At 39.9% G+C, this 15,573-nt stretch overlaps 1 protein-coding gene across 11 annotated transcripts in view; it reads right to left on the reverse strand.

Annotated features, from left to right (window-relative positions):
• Positions 1–15,227, reverse strand: part of Prrc2c (proline rich coiled-coil 2C) — a 74,858-nt gene extending 59,631 nt beyond the window's left edge. For 9 of the 11 annotated variants that reach the window (XM_013352511.2, XM_013352510.2, XM_013352507.2 and 6 more), the window contains exon 1: positions 15,011–15,227. The gene's annotated coding sequence lies outside the window, so the exon portion shown is untranslated. Of the gene's footprint in view, positions 1–8,599; positions 8,667–12,111; positions 12,180–15,010 lie in introns of those variants that run through there. The other 2 variants (XM_026787610.1, XM_026787609.1) reach the window with 2 other exon arrangements.
• Positions 15,228–15,573: the final 346 nt, after the last annotated feature.

A 15,573-nucleotide genomic window follows, 5' to 3' on the forward strand; every position in this document is an offset into this window, starting at 1 on the left:
GGTCCCTAAACATCTGAAGAACTCAATCTTTAAAAACAAAGTCTTTTAAATAACCCCTCCTTGCTTTTACCACTGAAAATATCAATTTTCTCTAAAATCAGAAGCGCTTTAACTGAAAAAGCCCAATAAAAATAGGATTTCCCTACTGAAATTAGATATAGTGTGTATGCATTTTCCAGATTTTGTAAAAATGTAGATAGTTTTCTACAACGACCCCCCCTCCCAATTATATAAAGAAATGGTATGCACATGGGGGAACCAGTGTTTTTAAACCAAGTAGCTTGTTTCCAAAAGGTCTAAATGACATTTGGGAAGCAGTTTATCAGAATACAACGATCAGCCCTTCCAGATGAAAGGACGCTACTCAACAGTGCTAACCATGAATTTTTTCACAAATGTTCAGCTCAAATGCTGATGTGGAGAAAACAATCTAAGCAGCTTCTACATTTTTGAAAAAGATTAGCTATAATCTCTAAAATTCCTTCAGCTTATTAGTAAAAAATTCTATATTTTAATACAGCAAACATTAAATTATCTTTAGTACTTATTATGTGCATAAAAATAACCCCTGTATTTCGATAAACTCCAATCTTCCCAACACAAATAACAAAAGTATGTTTCTGGCCATGAGGTTTCTAAATGTTTATCATTTTTTCATTATTCCTATGTAATAATTTAGATCCTCTAAAGATAGTCTGATGCCCCATAGATTTATATGTGGCAACATTAAAAAACAATCTGTTGGGGGCTGGAGAGATAGCTTAGAGCTCTGATTGCCCTTCTAGAGGACCCAGGTTTGATTCCCAGTACCCACATGCCAGCTATAACTCCAGTTCCAGAGGATCCTATACCCTGACACAGATATTCATGCAGGCCATGCACCAAGGCACACCAAATTAGATAGATAGATCGATAGATCGATCGATAGATCGATAGATCGATAGATAGATAAATAAGACTTGTTGGGGCTGGAGAGATGGCTTGGGTCAGCTGTTAAAAGCACACAAGCTGCTCTTACAGAGGATCCAGGTGTGACTCCAGAACTCATAACCATCCAAATCCCTCGCCTCTGGCCTTCTTGGGCACTGTGCACATGTGGTGCAGACATGTATACATGAAGGCAAAACACTCAAACTTACACATAAAATAAAACAAATCTGCAGTCACTGGGTATAGCTTAGGTGGCAATGTTTACCTAGGATGCAAGAAGCCCTAGATTGGAACTAAAGTGAATGTGGGGGCCCACACCAGGAGTGGTAGTGGCAGGAGAAGGACCATCTACTATACAGATATCAACCATTTTCAAAAAATATCCGTTTTTGTTTTTCGGGGTTTCCCCAAACTTCCTTCATACTACAATCTTTGATACACATTTTTAATTGCTGATATACTAAAACATCATGAAACTTTTTGTTTGCTTTTTCTGAAACAGGATTTCTCTGTGTAACAGTCCTAGCTATTCTGGAGCTAGCTCTATAGATGAGGCTGGCCTCGAACTCAGAGATCTGCTTGCCTCTGCAATCAAAAGTGTGTGCCTCCACTGCCAGGCTTATGCACATTTCAAGACAGAGCTTCAAGCTCAAAATATTTAACCCCTACTCTCTCTTACAAGTATTTTCTCAGTGACTATGATATACAATGGAGAAGTCATAACCAGTAAATATACTGTCCTCATCCACTAACCAGCAATAGAGCTTGGAAATCTTGAGGTTGCAAAGGTCTGAAAAGTAAACGGGAAAAGAAAAGGCTAACCAGTGGGCTTCTTGTGCCTGTCCATCCCTACTACTTCAAGTGAGAGGACACGGTGTTCAAGTTTTGAAAGCAAAACCTCTGGCTCTTACCAGACACTACAAATGGGGCAAATTTCTATCTTTTGTATGTTACAAAAGAGCTAACAGCTAGCAAAAAGGAATAAATAAGGGAGAGGAATATTGGTCAGCAAAAGTCACCAACACTTGTCAGCAACAATACTGAACATGTACAAAGAATCAAGCTTACTTACTAACCAGTTGTTTCTGCTCATTTATCAGAACAAGTTCAAGAACTGTTCTCAGAAAATTATTGATAGAAGAGTATAAATTTTAGGTTCGCAGAGACTACACTGTTTAGAACTAGACATTAAAAAACACAGAAAATGTGTCAGTGTGTGCAGAGGTGAACGCTTACGCAGAAAACAAAGGAAATAAAGTAAAATAGTAAGAGGCAAAATACCTGGATAAGGAAATATAGGACTTCTCTAAATCATTTTTATATGTTCTAGAAGATTAAGCTTATTCTTCCCTCATAAATAATTTTAAGCATTTAATTCAAAAAGGTGACCTGTTCTCTACAAAGTAAATTTCTCCCAGAGTATTTCCTCATCACTACTGTAAACACACTAGTAAATTTTAGTATTTGTTTTTCACACTTATAACATCATAGACCTACATTCTAACTTAGCAAGGTATTTTTGGAACCACCTTTCAAAATCTAAGGTTTTGGTATGTAAAATTACTGGGATGGGCCTCAGAACTACTTAAAAAATCTAAATCATTAAAACTAACAAATGAAAAACTTACCAAAACCAAACCAAAACAACAACAAAAATCATACAGCAAGAAAACAGTGACATCAATATTAACTCAGATGGTTCTCAAAACATGCCCAAGATAGCCAGGCGGTAGTGGGACACACCTTTAATTCCAAAGCTACACAGAAACCATCTTGGAGGAGGGGTGAGTTCCCAAAATAATTTTACCAAATCAGTTTTCTTTAAGGAGCTAAAATTAAAGAGATTCTATGTAGTTGACCTTTCTTCTCTCATAGTTCAATACAATATCAAATGACAAAGACAAAGCATTAGAAACAGGAAGTGATGCCTCCATTAATAAATACACCTACCTGTTTAGAGATGTCATTTTCAAGTAACAATAACATAAAAGTACCACAAATTATAAGAGGAATATTTTGCCAGAAAATTGTGAAGTCCTAACCCAGAGGTGATGATATTTAGAAAACTAGTTTGAAAGGTAATTAGTCTTAGATGATGGCATAAGTCAGGACAAGATCAACACTTTCTATAAGGAGATAGCAGAATTAATTCTCTATCATGCGTACAATAAAAAAAGGGGTCATGTGTAAGCAGGGAACAAAGTACTCACTAAAACAAACCATGCTAGCAACTTTACTTTGTACTTCTAGACTCTATAACTTTGACAAATAAATTTCTGTCGTTTAAGCCATTTAGTTATATGGGGGGGGGGGCGAGGTAAGACTGATGTTTTAAGTGTAGAACACAGCATTTTAATACTCCAATTTTAACTAACTTGCCCACTTTAAAATGACCAGTCTCCATGCCCAAGCTATCCTAGTATCAAGGTATTCAGTATTCATGAAATATAAACTTTCTAAGATATTTATTTCCCCCATCTTACTTCGTAAATACAAATAAAAATAAGAATAGAAGCCGAAAATCACTTTTAAAAATGAGACCATTTTGAAGTACAGAATACACAAACTAATTTTAAATAGGAAGTATTTCAAGAAAACTATAAACAAGAAAACCACAGACATATTACATTTACATTGGTTAGGTATAGTAATCTTGAGGTGACTTATAGCCTATAAACATATAACCATGTTTTGCGGGATAATCTTTTTGCACACTGTCAAGACAACTTCTGATTGGTCTAATAAGGAGCTGAAAGGCCAGGATAGGCAGGATTTCCAGGGAGACAGGAACTGGGGAGAGGGAGTGCAGACCTGAAAGGCAGAGGGAACCAGACATACAATATGGTGGAGAGGTCAACAAGTCATGTGGCAGAATGTAAATCAAGTTTTAAGAGCTAGTTGGGAACAAGCTCAAACTAAGGCCAAGCTTTCATACTCAATAAGTCTCCATGTCATTATTTGGAAGCTGGCGATATATAACCACGTGCTTTGGTTATATGTGTATATCATGCTATTTTATTTTGAAGTTGGGTATAAAGTAGTAGTCTCAAGTAGTAAGTTGTAAGAGGACTTGGGCATTTATGGGTTTGCTTTGAGCAGGGGATAGAGTTATCTGAACACACTAGGTGCTATGAAATGATCCTTTTGTACACTGTGTAAATTATGCTGTAATTGGTTTGATAAAAAAGCTAAATGGCCAATACCTGGATAAGATAAGGTTAGGCGTGAAATCAGACTAGGGACACTGAGAAGAAGGGTGGAGTCTGAGAGATCCCAGGAGACAGGGGGAGAGCAAGAGGTGCTGGAGGACAGGTAGTCAGGAGCCTCGTGGCAAAAGATTAATAGACATAGGTTCATTTAAGCTTTAAGAGCTAATTAGTAATAAGCTTGAGTTACCTGCCGACTACCTAAAATTAATATTGAGTCTCAATGCCAGTTATTTGAGAACTAGCAGACAGGAAAGAAAAGTTCATCTATGACTGGGTACTAAGGGATGACCAGTACAATGAACAATCTACTGGACCCTGTCTAGTGTTTAAAACTTGAATAGAGCTGGAAAGCAGACATAACAAATAAAACCATAAACACATTCGAAAGACCAAAATATAATCAATGATTCTATAAGATTAAATAGATCCTGGACTATCATAATTTAAGAGTAATTATGTAGTTACAATTTAAAAATTGAATTTCCTCCCATGTGGTGGTGGGAGTCTATAATCCTAGCTACTGAGGTAGCTGAGACAGGGGGATGGATTGCTTAAAGCCAAGAGAAGGGTAACCAAACTGGGTAACACAGGTAGGGCCTCTAAAACAACCACCTCACAAACATGAATTTCTTAAATGCAGTATATGGGCTCAACCTGTCTGTATGAAAAGCCTCTAGTTTTAAGACAGCTAATATTATAGTAGTATTACTTTATTAATAAATCTCTATGTTAATAGAAATCAAATGCAAAGGTCTGGGATTTAATTCTACCGAGTCTGTACTTATCATACTAAGTTTTAAATTATGTTCAATTCCAAGGATCATTATTAACACAGTATTAACAAACTAACCTGGTCACAAACTTTGTAATTACTCAACTGTCCGTAAGTGGGAGGAAGTTATCAAAAATAAGACTCGTCCCATTCTCTATTTTCAGAATTGGCCAGATAACTCCAAGAGCTGTGAAGTAACTTTGTCAAAGTATAGAATTGACTATTCTGTTTCTACAAGGCTGCATGCATCTAGCAAACAAGTCAAATGACTTCTTCCTATGCCCATATCCTGGACACCTTTTCCCCATGACTTTCTTCAGTTAATGTGTGGTGAGTAATCAAGAGTGGCGCATATAATCCCATGAAAAGAACCTACCAACTTCTTAGGAAAAAAGAGAGAGAGCTCAAAAGAAATGATGGGGGGGGGGTATCACTGCTATTGTGGTATTTGCTATTTGGAGATATATATATCTTATTTACGATGCATGCTGACTGCTGACTTCCCAATTGCAAGTGGCTTCCTAGCAAAGGCAGGCTATTGTACTGACCACCTTCTAAGGTCTGATGCCCATTATAACCAATTAATAACCTGAATGTCTAAAATGACATCCAAAGACTTTTTTACACACCTTAACATACATGAGGTATGATATCTCAATTCACTTAATATTACATTAATACACACAAATAATGTGCACTCAGCAGATCAGAGCAACTGTCATATCTACCATCTCAAGGGCTCATTTCTTTATGTAGAAACTATCAAATGGTTTTAAGTTTGTTTTTTTTTTTTTTTTTTTTAATTTTCGAGACAGGGTTTCTCTGCAGTTTTTGGTTCCTGTCCTGGAACTAGCTCTTGTAGACCAGGCTGGCCTTGAACTCACAGAGATCCACCTGCTTCTGCCTCCTAAGTGCTGGAATTAAAGGAATGCGCCACCACCGCCCAGCTGAGACCACATATCAAACAAAATCAAAAATGAAAAGGAAATAAGGGAAATAATGTTTTCAGGACAGAAAACAACCTTTATAATTATAAAAGCAATCTAGCTAGTAAATCTTTTATACTAAAAAAATATAAAAAAAACCCACTGCTGAAACAGCTTTTTATATGGGTCACAACATAAAATTTGGTAATAGTAAAAGGCTTCTTAATTTGTAATCCTACAACGAACCCAAAGTGTTTCTGGCAGCACTCAACAATGTTGTTTGGTCAGCTTCTCTGTATATACATACCCTCGTGCCATGAACCAAATGCTGCCTCTAAAGCCTTATTTAAAATTAGCGAAGGCTGTGTGCTATGAATTCTAGTGTTTTTCTGGACATTTAGCTTTCTGTTTGTATAGAAACATAATGGTTTAGTTATAAAAAAACAATATTTTCCTATCAGTCCTCAGCATGTATCAACTTAGTTTACCTTTGGACTGCAATACGCAATACTGCTTGGTTTTAAAATCGCTTCTCAAGTTGATGAGAAGCTTGTTTCAGTTTAGAACACAATTTTACAAATTTCTAAGATGGTGTTAAACATACTTCTGATATTTGTATTATGAATTTATGTAAAATGTCATTCTTAGCTCTGTGCCAGTCAACCTCTAAAAAATGCTGAAGATCTTTACTTTACATTCTGCAAATCAAATACTTAAACAAGACTTAGTTATAAAATAAGCTATCTCTAGCATATAAAGTTATCTTTAAATAGTAAAATAACAAAAAATATTTTAAATAAATTAACAATGATTATTATTAAATGTTTGACTTGTATATTTTATATACCAGGGCCACAGACAAAATGAGTTGTAAGTGGAAAGGTTAAGAAGCCCTGTCCTAAGCAGTTGAAGAGATAGATGGCTTAGTGGTAAAATATGGACTTTGCAAACAATGATGAGACCATGAGGACCAGAATGCACTGGGGATGAGTGGGGGGTCGGGGTGGAGATACTGTTTGCATCTCTAATCCTGTGCTGAGACAAGAGACAGGATCCCTAGGATTTGCTGGCTAGTCAGAGTGAGATACAGGCAGGCTCAGTTAGAGAGGATCTCAGTAACGTAGAGAGCTTTGAGGTAAACATCTAATGTTAGCTTCTACCTCCGCAAACAAGCACACTGCACATACACACACAAAGAAGCCCTGTTCTAGGAAAGTAAAAGTTCTTGCATTTACTATTTATTTCAAGTGATTAGCAGGGCCTCCTTACTGAAAACCTACAATATTTTAACTACTCTTTATATACAATTACTCTTAAGACTGATTTCAGTTTTTAAGCCAATTTTATGGGAGGACTTGAATGGTTTCAGCTATGGGGAAAGAGTGTTCTTTTTCAAATGCTCACCCTTCTTATCAGTCCTTTTTAAAAAACTTTTTATTATGTACACAATGCTCTGACTGCATATATGCCTACAGGCCAGAAGAGGGTACCAGATCTCATTATGGATGGTTGTGAGCTACCAGGTGATTGCTGGGAATTGAACTCAGGACCTCTGGAAGAACAACCAGGACTCTCAACCACTAAGCCACCTTTCCAGCCCCTATTCTTACCAACCTTTAACATAACCAAAGGGTTACAATAGGAAATGGAATTTCAAACATAGCCATCTAAGTTACTAACTCTTCCAATACCATTGAAATGTTGGTCTTCAAACATTAAAGGGAGTACATTCACAGCTTACATTTTCTAATTTCAGTCTTTCCAAGTTCAAGAATGTCATAAATATTACATGACACCTTTGTCTTCAATATCAAAAGATTCCTCCTGACTATTGGGAGATGTTTTGTCTTTCTACAACTTGATACTAATTGCAGTAAATACCCAAATCGTAGTATTAGAACAACAAAACTAAACAACAAAAAGTCCAATTTTGTTTAGTAAAAAATTAAACTCATAAAACAACATAACCAAACTTCAAATCTCTTTCCAAAGCCACCATCCAGTAAAGCTCTTTTATTTTAAAGCAAAATAACTTGCTAGGTAGCCCAGGCTGGCTTGAAACTAGTCACAATATTCCTGACTCACTATCCCAGAGTGCTGGCATTATAGGTGCCAGGAACCACATTCAGCTTTCTTTTCCCACCTTTAAACAAATTTATAGGATTCACATCTCTAACTTTCAACAGAAACTCTATACCTCCCATATTGTGCTTCTTCAATTGAGATCTAAAAAATTTTAAACTTAATTCTAAAAGTTTCTTGAATTATAGACCACCAATAGTCATATTTTGAAAAATCAAAACAAAATGTTTGAGTATTAAATTGTAATTAAATTAGGACTCTCAAAATGCTTTCTTACTTTTTTGAAATTTGACATGGTATTTAATATATCATTTTTCATTCTTACTAAAAATATTCAATAAGTTATGATACCCATCTTTAAAATGCATTAAAAATGGAACTGGAGTTACAGATGATTGTGAGCCATCATGTGGGTGCTGAAAACCAACCCTGGTTCCTTTATAAGCTCTGCTTAGTCACTGATCTGTGTGTGTGTGTGTGTGTGTGTGTGTGTGTGTGTGTGTGTGTGTGTGTGTGTATCCTATTTCCATAAGGCTTTCAAAAGCATCCACTGGCTTCCACAAAGCCTTCGAGCAAACAGAAAATACCTATCTTTCTGGGGATAACTACAGTTCTCAGAGAGAAGCTGGTATTATTAAAAGAGCACATAACTCCACTAGTGGAACACGGGCTGTACTTACATTCTTGTTGCCTTCTTCAGTCTAGAACCTTTGTGCAATGCACTGACCACACAATCATAAACAATAGTCTTGCACTTATTAAATTACCAGCTGGAAAGAGGAAGGAAGATACATCACCATCTCTTATTTGATAGGGTCTTACAATATTGTGTTGGCTGGCCTGGAACTCTCTATGTAGACCAAGTTGGCCGGCCTGTCTCCTGACTAGACTGATTATCTTAACCTCATCTTAGGACACTTATCTCCTCTTTATTTGTGCTTTAAATATGGCTAAAGACGGGCCACGGTGGTGCACACCTTTGATCCCAACACACAGGAGGCAGGCAGATCTTTGTAAGACTGAGGCCAGCCTGGTCAACAGCAAGTCCCAGGACAGCCAATAGTGCATAGAGAGACTGTCTCAAAAATCTCCAAAACAAACAAATATGGAAAAGACTCATGACACATGGTATCATAGAATATTAAATTCAAAAAATAAAAAAGCACACGTAATGTTCTCTTTGTATAGTAAAAAGACTGAACTTGACAGCTGATACAAACTGAAAAAAATTAAAGCTAAGCTTTAAACCTTATAGTTCTGAGTTTGACATGCTTGAAAATCAAGGTCGTATTAATTTCCACCACTCTACCTCTTAACCTTCCATCCCCACTACTTGACCTATTTTTTTAGGGGTTACCAATGATATCTCACCTAAATCAAAGGTTGTTTACCACAATTTTTGGGGGATTCTGTTAGAGCTAACTCTAGTAATCTTATGTTTATATTATTCCCTTCTGCCCGTTTCTTCATCGCTCTTGTTCCCTTGCTGTAGATTCTTAAGACATCCTAGCAAGTGTCATTTATCTAAATATAAGTTCACAAAAATGGCTGTCAAGCATGCGTTAAGACTACACTGTATTTTTTTCTGCAATGCTGCCATTTCCTGTTTGATGAATCCATTCCAGTCCAGGCTTTTAGTCACTTTGGCCTTCATTGTCTGCAGCTGTTGCTTGATCTTACCCAGCACTCATTTTTACAGCAATTATTTTCCAGAGGGTAGATATTAATTTGAAGTGGTCCACAAATCAGAACTTAAGAGTATACATGCTTATTTTAAAACATACTAGATGGTTAAAAAAAAGTCAAAAAATGTACATTTAACTTTTAAATTCACTTAATTAAAAGATAGTAAATTAAAACTGAACTGTGTAACACACACCTGTAATCCCAGCACTCTAAAGGCTGAGGTAGAAGGGTGGCAAATTTAAACCAACTTGGATATGCAGTGAGACATGGTTGGGGGTGGGGGTGCAGCAATAAGCTTAAGTATTAACAACAGATGGGTTGAAGACAAAGTTAAAAAACTTGAATGACTTCAATTCAGGAAATATCAGTCACTGGGACAGAGTTATCACTCAGGCTTGTGTGGGTCAATGATTAAAATCCTTACTATTACTTACTAGTTAGGTAACCATAAACAATCAACTTAAAAATGTCTTCTAGTAGCCAGGCGGTGGTGGTGCACGCCTTTAATCCCAGCACTCGGGAGGCAGAGGCAGGCAGATCTCTGTGAGTTCGAGGCCAGCCTGGTCTACAAAAGCTAGTTCCAGGACAGGAACCAAAAGCTATGGAGAAGCCTTATCTTGAAAAAATAAAAAAATAAAAAGTCGTCTAGTGTTATAATGGAGAAAGAATCCACTTCTAAGGTTTACTCTGGTATAGATTTAAAGAGCGAGCCCCCCTGGGAGATGGGGACATATAGTGTAGAGCTAGGTACAAAGTCCTTAACAAAAAGTTAAAAGTTACAGCCGGGCGGTGGTGGCGCACACCTTTAATCCCAGCACTCGGGAGGCAGAGGCAGGCGGATCTCTGTGAGTTCGAGACCAGCCTGGTCTACAGAGCTAGTTCCAGGACAGGCTCCCAAACCACAGAGAAACCCTGTCTCGAAAAACAAAACAAAAACAAAAAAAAAAAAAAAAAAAAAAAAAAAAAAAAAAAAAAAAAAGTTAAAAGTTACAGGACTGGGGATAGCACTTAGTGGTTGAATAGCTGTTAAGCACATGCTTAACAGTGAGAGCAATCAACTAGCCATAACTGTAACACACCTGAACCAGATAGCTACATAATGAGCCTCTGCCTCAAACAAAACCCCAGTCAAGCTGGATAACTAATGCCTGTAGTTTTGGCAGTAGGAAGGCTAAGGTAGGAGTTTAAGGACAAGCTCTGAGCTCTGGAATTAAATTTTGAAAAAAGAAAATAAACAAAAATTACTATTATTGATACTTTGTATGTGCCTGCAATCAGAAACCAGGTTATGCCAGCAGTCTCCCAGCAGACTCTCCATTTACTTTTTAGATAGTCTCTCACTGAACCTGAAGCTTACTACCACCACACCCAACTGCTGGGGTTACGGGCATGGGGAGCAATGCCTAGTTTTATGTGAGTGCTGGAGAGTTGAACCCAGATTCTCTCTTTCACAGTACTGACACAACAAGTCATCTCTCCTACCCCACTATTATTTTTTTATCTTCTAGCCATCATGCCTTCCTTTACCGTAATCAACCAGACACTTCATCTATGCTATCTTTTTCTGTGAGTAGATTTTCTACACCAAATTTCCTGCACCATCTCACATGCCTTTGTTTTCATCCTCAGGTATGAACCCAAGGACTATAAAAGATATGGTGTGAAGGGCAGTAATGGGAACTAAACCTAGACCCTCATGAATGCCATACAAAGAACTCTCTCCACTTCTATGGCAACCCCCACCCACCTTATTTAAGAAGCCCTTGCTAGCCTGGAACTGCTACATATACCAACCTGGCCTTAAACTCAAGAGAGCTTTGGCCTCCCAAGTGCTAGGATTTATGGTAGCTCATGGTAACTTTTAGTATTTTAAGGCGAAATATCTTGGTAGTAAGAAACAAAGCCATTCAACAATCTATCAAAGTGAAAAGATTATTTAATAGTAGAATAAAACTGAAAATTAAGCTGGTTGTGGGACCACAAAGCTTTAATCCAAGCACTAGGGAAGTAGAGGTAGGTAAATCTGTGAGTTCAAGGCCAGCCCAACAGTGAGTTCTAGGCAGTTAGAGCTAGTCTCAAACAAACAAAACTAGAAAAATTTGATGCAAATCAATCTCACAAAGAGTACTTTTACTCTTTTGCATAGATTATTTGGTATTTCTAATCCTTACTCAACAATGTAAAAAAAAACTATGGCAAGCACTATATAAGGTAGGTGTATAAGCATGGAACATAATGCAAGATCAACTATATATGACAACTACCATACATGGTAGGTGATGGAAGCATGGAAAATTCTTAAGACAGTACTTTTTTTTTTTTTTTTTCCCCGAGTCAGGGTTTCTCTGTGGCTTTGGAGCCTGTCCTGGAACTAGCTCTGTAGACCAGGCTGGTCTCGAACTCAGAGATCCGCCTGCCTCTACCTCCCTGCTGGGATTAGAAGTACTCCCAGCAAGACAGTACTTTTTAAAAATACTAGTGATGCTCTCTATAAATGTTGGCTTACCTTCCTTTAATATTCAGCACCCAGCAGAACTACTAAGATTGAATCCAACATACTGACGAGAATAGTTTTTGCCAAATGTGCCTGCCAACGACACAGAAGTTGCTTGTTGAACCTCAGTAATAGCACTCATTTGACTGACTCTGTAAATAGGTGCAGACATAGGCCCCTAACCATGGCTGGCCTGCTAATCTCTAGAACAAATGAGAAATCTATGTGGCAAAAAAAAAAACACAAACAATTTTATAGTTAGCTTTAGAAGGAAAACATAATACAAAAGTGACTCTCTAAAGAACACTTTGATCCACAAAGATGCTAGGACTATGACTCAGGAAACTAACTCAGACTTCCAAGCAACAATTAACATCAACTGAGATAAGCATTCATTGTGCTACTCCACTTACAAAGCAACAGACAAATCTAGCTTTATTGAAGTCAAAAGTCTTAGTCAGAACTTCGATACAAACTTCAGGGCTGCTTTCACTGTAAACTGCGGTTCTCTGCTGGGCATGGTAGCACAGACCTTTGATCCTAACTAACACTTGGGAGGCAAGAGGATCTCTGAATTCGAGGCCAGCCTGGTCTACATAGTGAGTTCCAGGATGGCAAGATTGCAAAGAGAGTCCATCTCAAAATAGAGAGAGAATAGTTTTCTAAATATGTAATTGATTTCTTTTGCAATTTTACCAACGATGAACTCTTACAGATACCAGCATGACATAAACTGCATAGAAAGATATCGCCTAGCTAACTCACAACTTGAAGTGTGGGAGGGGACAGTGCACAGACTCAAGGATACAGTATTATCTAAGACAGTTAAGAAATTCCTTGCTCTGAGCTAGAACTGATACCAGGGTTACATTCTATACAGAGCACAAAGGAGGAATTTATGAATTAAAATCCAGTATTTAAGTGTAAAGAGAAGTAGAACAGGGCAAAGAAAACAACCTAAGTATCCAGACGGGTTATTTTGAGAACACAGGTTATTCTGCTTGAAAAAGAGCATATTTTTTCCTTTCTACCAGTACTCTGTTCTCCCTCCATTGTTAGCTGTTCTTTTCTTGCTTGCCTGCTTTCTTTAACCACGCACTAAGCATAGTAATAAACTCTTTACCCAGTCTTACATTCACCAGCAAGCCTGCGAGGGGCTGCCATTATCACCTTTCCTTTCTGAATGAAGGAATGGTCTTCTCAGAATTTTTTTTAAAAAAAGTACCTTTAACTATTCACCTAGTCTTACTATGCAGCCTAGGCTGACCTCAAGCTGCCCATCACTGTCTTCTAGTCTTCCCAAGCCAAACAGATAAAACGCAGTTACACCTGGCAACACTTTAACCTTCACATGCAACAATGTTCAAATACCGAAGGCAGGCTAAAGAAAAACTACCAGCTAATAATGGACCTTACTTTAGCAAAGACTGTAAAAGTGTAAGAACAAACAGGCACTTTGATGGTTCCCTGCATCCCTTTTGGGTTTCGAAAGTACAGCTTTGACGACAGTACCACCAAAAATTTGTGTGACCTTGACCAAATTACTTCAGTCTCTCAAAATACCATGCCCTCATCTGTGAATCAAGTAAAGGAGTACCTTCCTCAAAGACTAGAAGGAACAAAAAAGGACAATGTATATATAAAGGTCTTGTGATTAGTACACAGAGGTTAAGTAAGAAGGGGGGAACAGTAGGCATTCTATGCTCAACACACACCTACAGACCCCGCAAAAAAACAAAAACCCAACAGCCCAAACCCACTAAACAGCTCATTTCGAAAAAGCCATTCCAGAAAAGCAAATACGGCTTTCCTTATCGACAAACTCAATCTAGTTCGAATTTTTGGAGAAGCCGTGTATTTGGGGCAAGCCAGCAAAGATGCTGCAGCGCATCCGTGACACACACCTAAAAATGGCTCCAGCCAAAGCCGCGTCTCAAGGACCAACATCGAAGCTTAAATCCACTTTTTAAAAACGCTGGCGGTTTGACGTGGTGGTCGCTTAATACCACCCTACCTACCACTTTCTATTTGCTTGAATTGACTAGCAGGCACTGAATTAAGCATCCTCCGATTCTTCTGGCGCGTTCCAAAAGAGCAATCCTAACAGGAGAGCCGCCTACTGTACAATTCGAAGTATCTTAACCGGGGTATGAATTTATGAACCTAGGCTGAAAACCAGTCAATGCGGAAATCCGGGTAGTTTTAACAGCCAGGAATTATTAGGCAAGTCAGATACCCCCCCCCAACCCCAAAGATCTTGAACAAACTTTAAACAAATATCCATCTCTTTAAAGGGATCAGAGCGCTCCTTATGTGCAAAACCGAACGAGAGTCCTCACTGACACCCTTGCTCTTTTTTACAGTCTTACATGGGGCCTTCACCCTGGCAACCAGTGGTACCAAACGCTCTCTCTATAGAACAAGCAGCCGTCGGACACTCTTCCCGCAAATGCGGGGCTGCAGAGGCCTAGCGGGAGGAAGGACTACCCCAATCCTCCAAGAAGTTGTCCAGCATGTTCCTAGCGGAAGTAGGGCTGATCCTGGGTCCCTGCAGAGCCTCGGTGATCGGCCTGGCGCCCCCCCCCCCCACCCTGCTCCCTGCGAACGCGAGCACCACCCCAGGAGCGTCCACGGGCAGACAGGGACCTCGGGGCAGCCACGGGCAGCCTCCTCCACGCCGTGGGAGCAGGGCGCGCGCAGGCCCGCGCGGGTGGAAGGGTCCCCCGGCAGCCGCAGAGCCGCCCCGCCGCAGCACACGCAGCGCACATGGGCGGCGGGCCCGCGCCGGAGCCCCGAGGACGCCGCGATGCCGGGGAGCCCAGGCAGAGGCGCCGCGGGGCCCCCAGGCCTCCCGCGCCCGTCCTCCTCCATCGGGGCCTCCTCACCGCCCGGACGCCCTGGCTCTCCTTACCCGCCAGGGTTGAGGACCGAGTCTGCGCGCTTCCAGGGACTCGCCAGCTACGGATCAGGGGGAGGGGAGGGCGCCTCGACGGATCGTCCGCAAGGCCGCCAGGTACGGAAAGCCCGAGCCGCGGCCGTAAAAACCGCCAAAGCACTTTCGCTACCTCCTGAGAGGGTGAGAGCAAGCGAGAAAAAGAAGCAAGATGGCGGCTAGCCAGCCCCTACGTGCTACGTCAGGACGTTGCGCACGTAAAGAAAAATCTCCGCAGGACCGCCCTCTGGGGGGAGGGGCGAGTTGAGCCTGCGGGGTCACGTGACGCCTCCGTGGCATCTCCACTGCGGCCGAGGGTAACGCTGCCTCCTACTGGAAAGAGGGCGTTCCAGCAACCAGAACTATCTCAGGGAGACAAAGCTTTTGGCCTGGGAAGATTCCAGAAGTCCTGAGTCGTCTGGAATACAACTTGACTTGTCTCCGTGCCCTGACACAACCGATGGACGAGCATATAAATTTACAACCAGCGCTTTGCTAGACTGTTCTTGGTGAAGTAGGGGGCGAAGTGAGAGGGCCCGGTG

The sequence above is a fragment of the Microtus ochrogaster genome (assembly GCF_000317375.1).
Source record: "Microtus ochrogaster isolate Prairie Vole_2 chromosome 6 unlocalized genomic scaffold, MicOch1.0 chr6_random_2, whole genome shotgun sequence".
NCBI lineage: Eukaryota > Metazoa > Chordata > Mammalia > Rodentia > Cricetidae > Microtus > Microtus ochrogaster.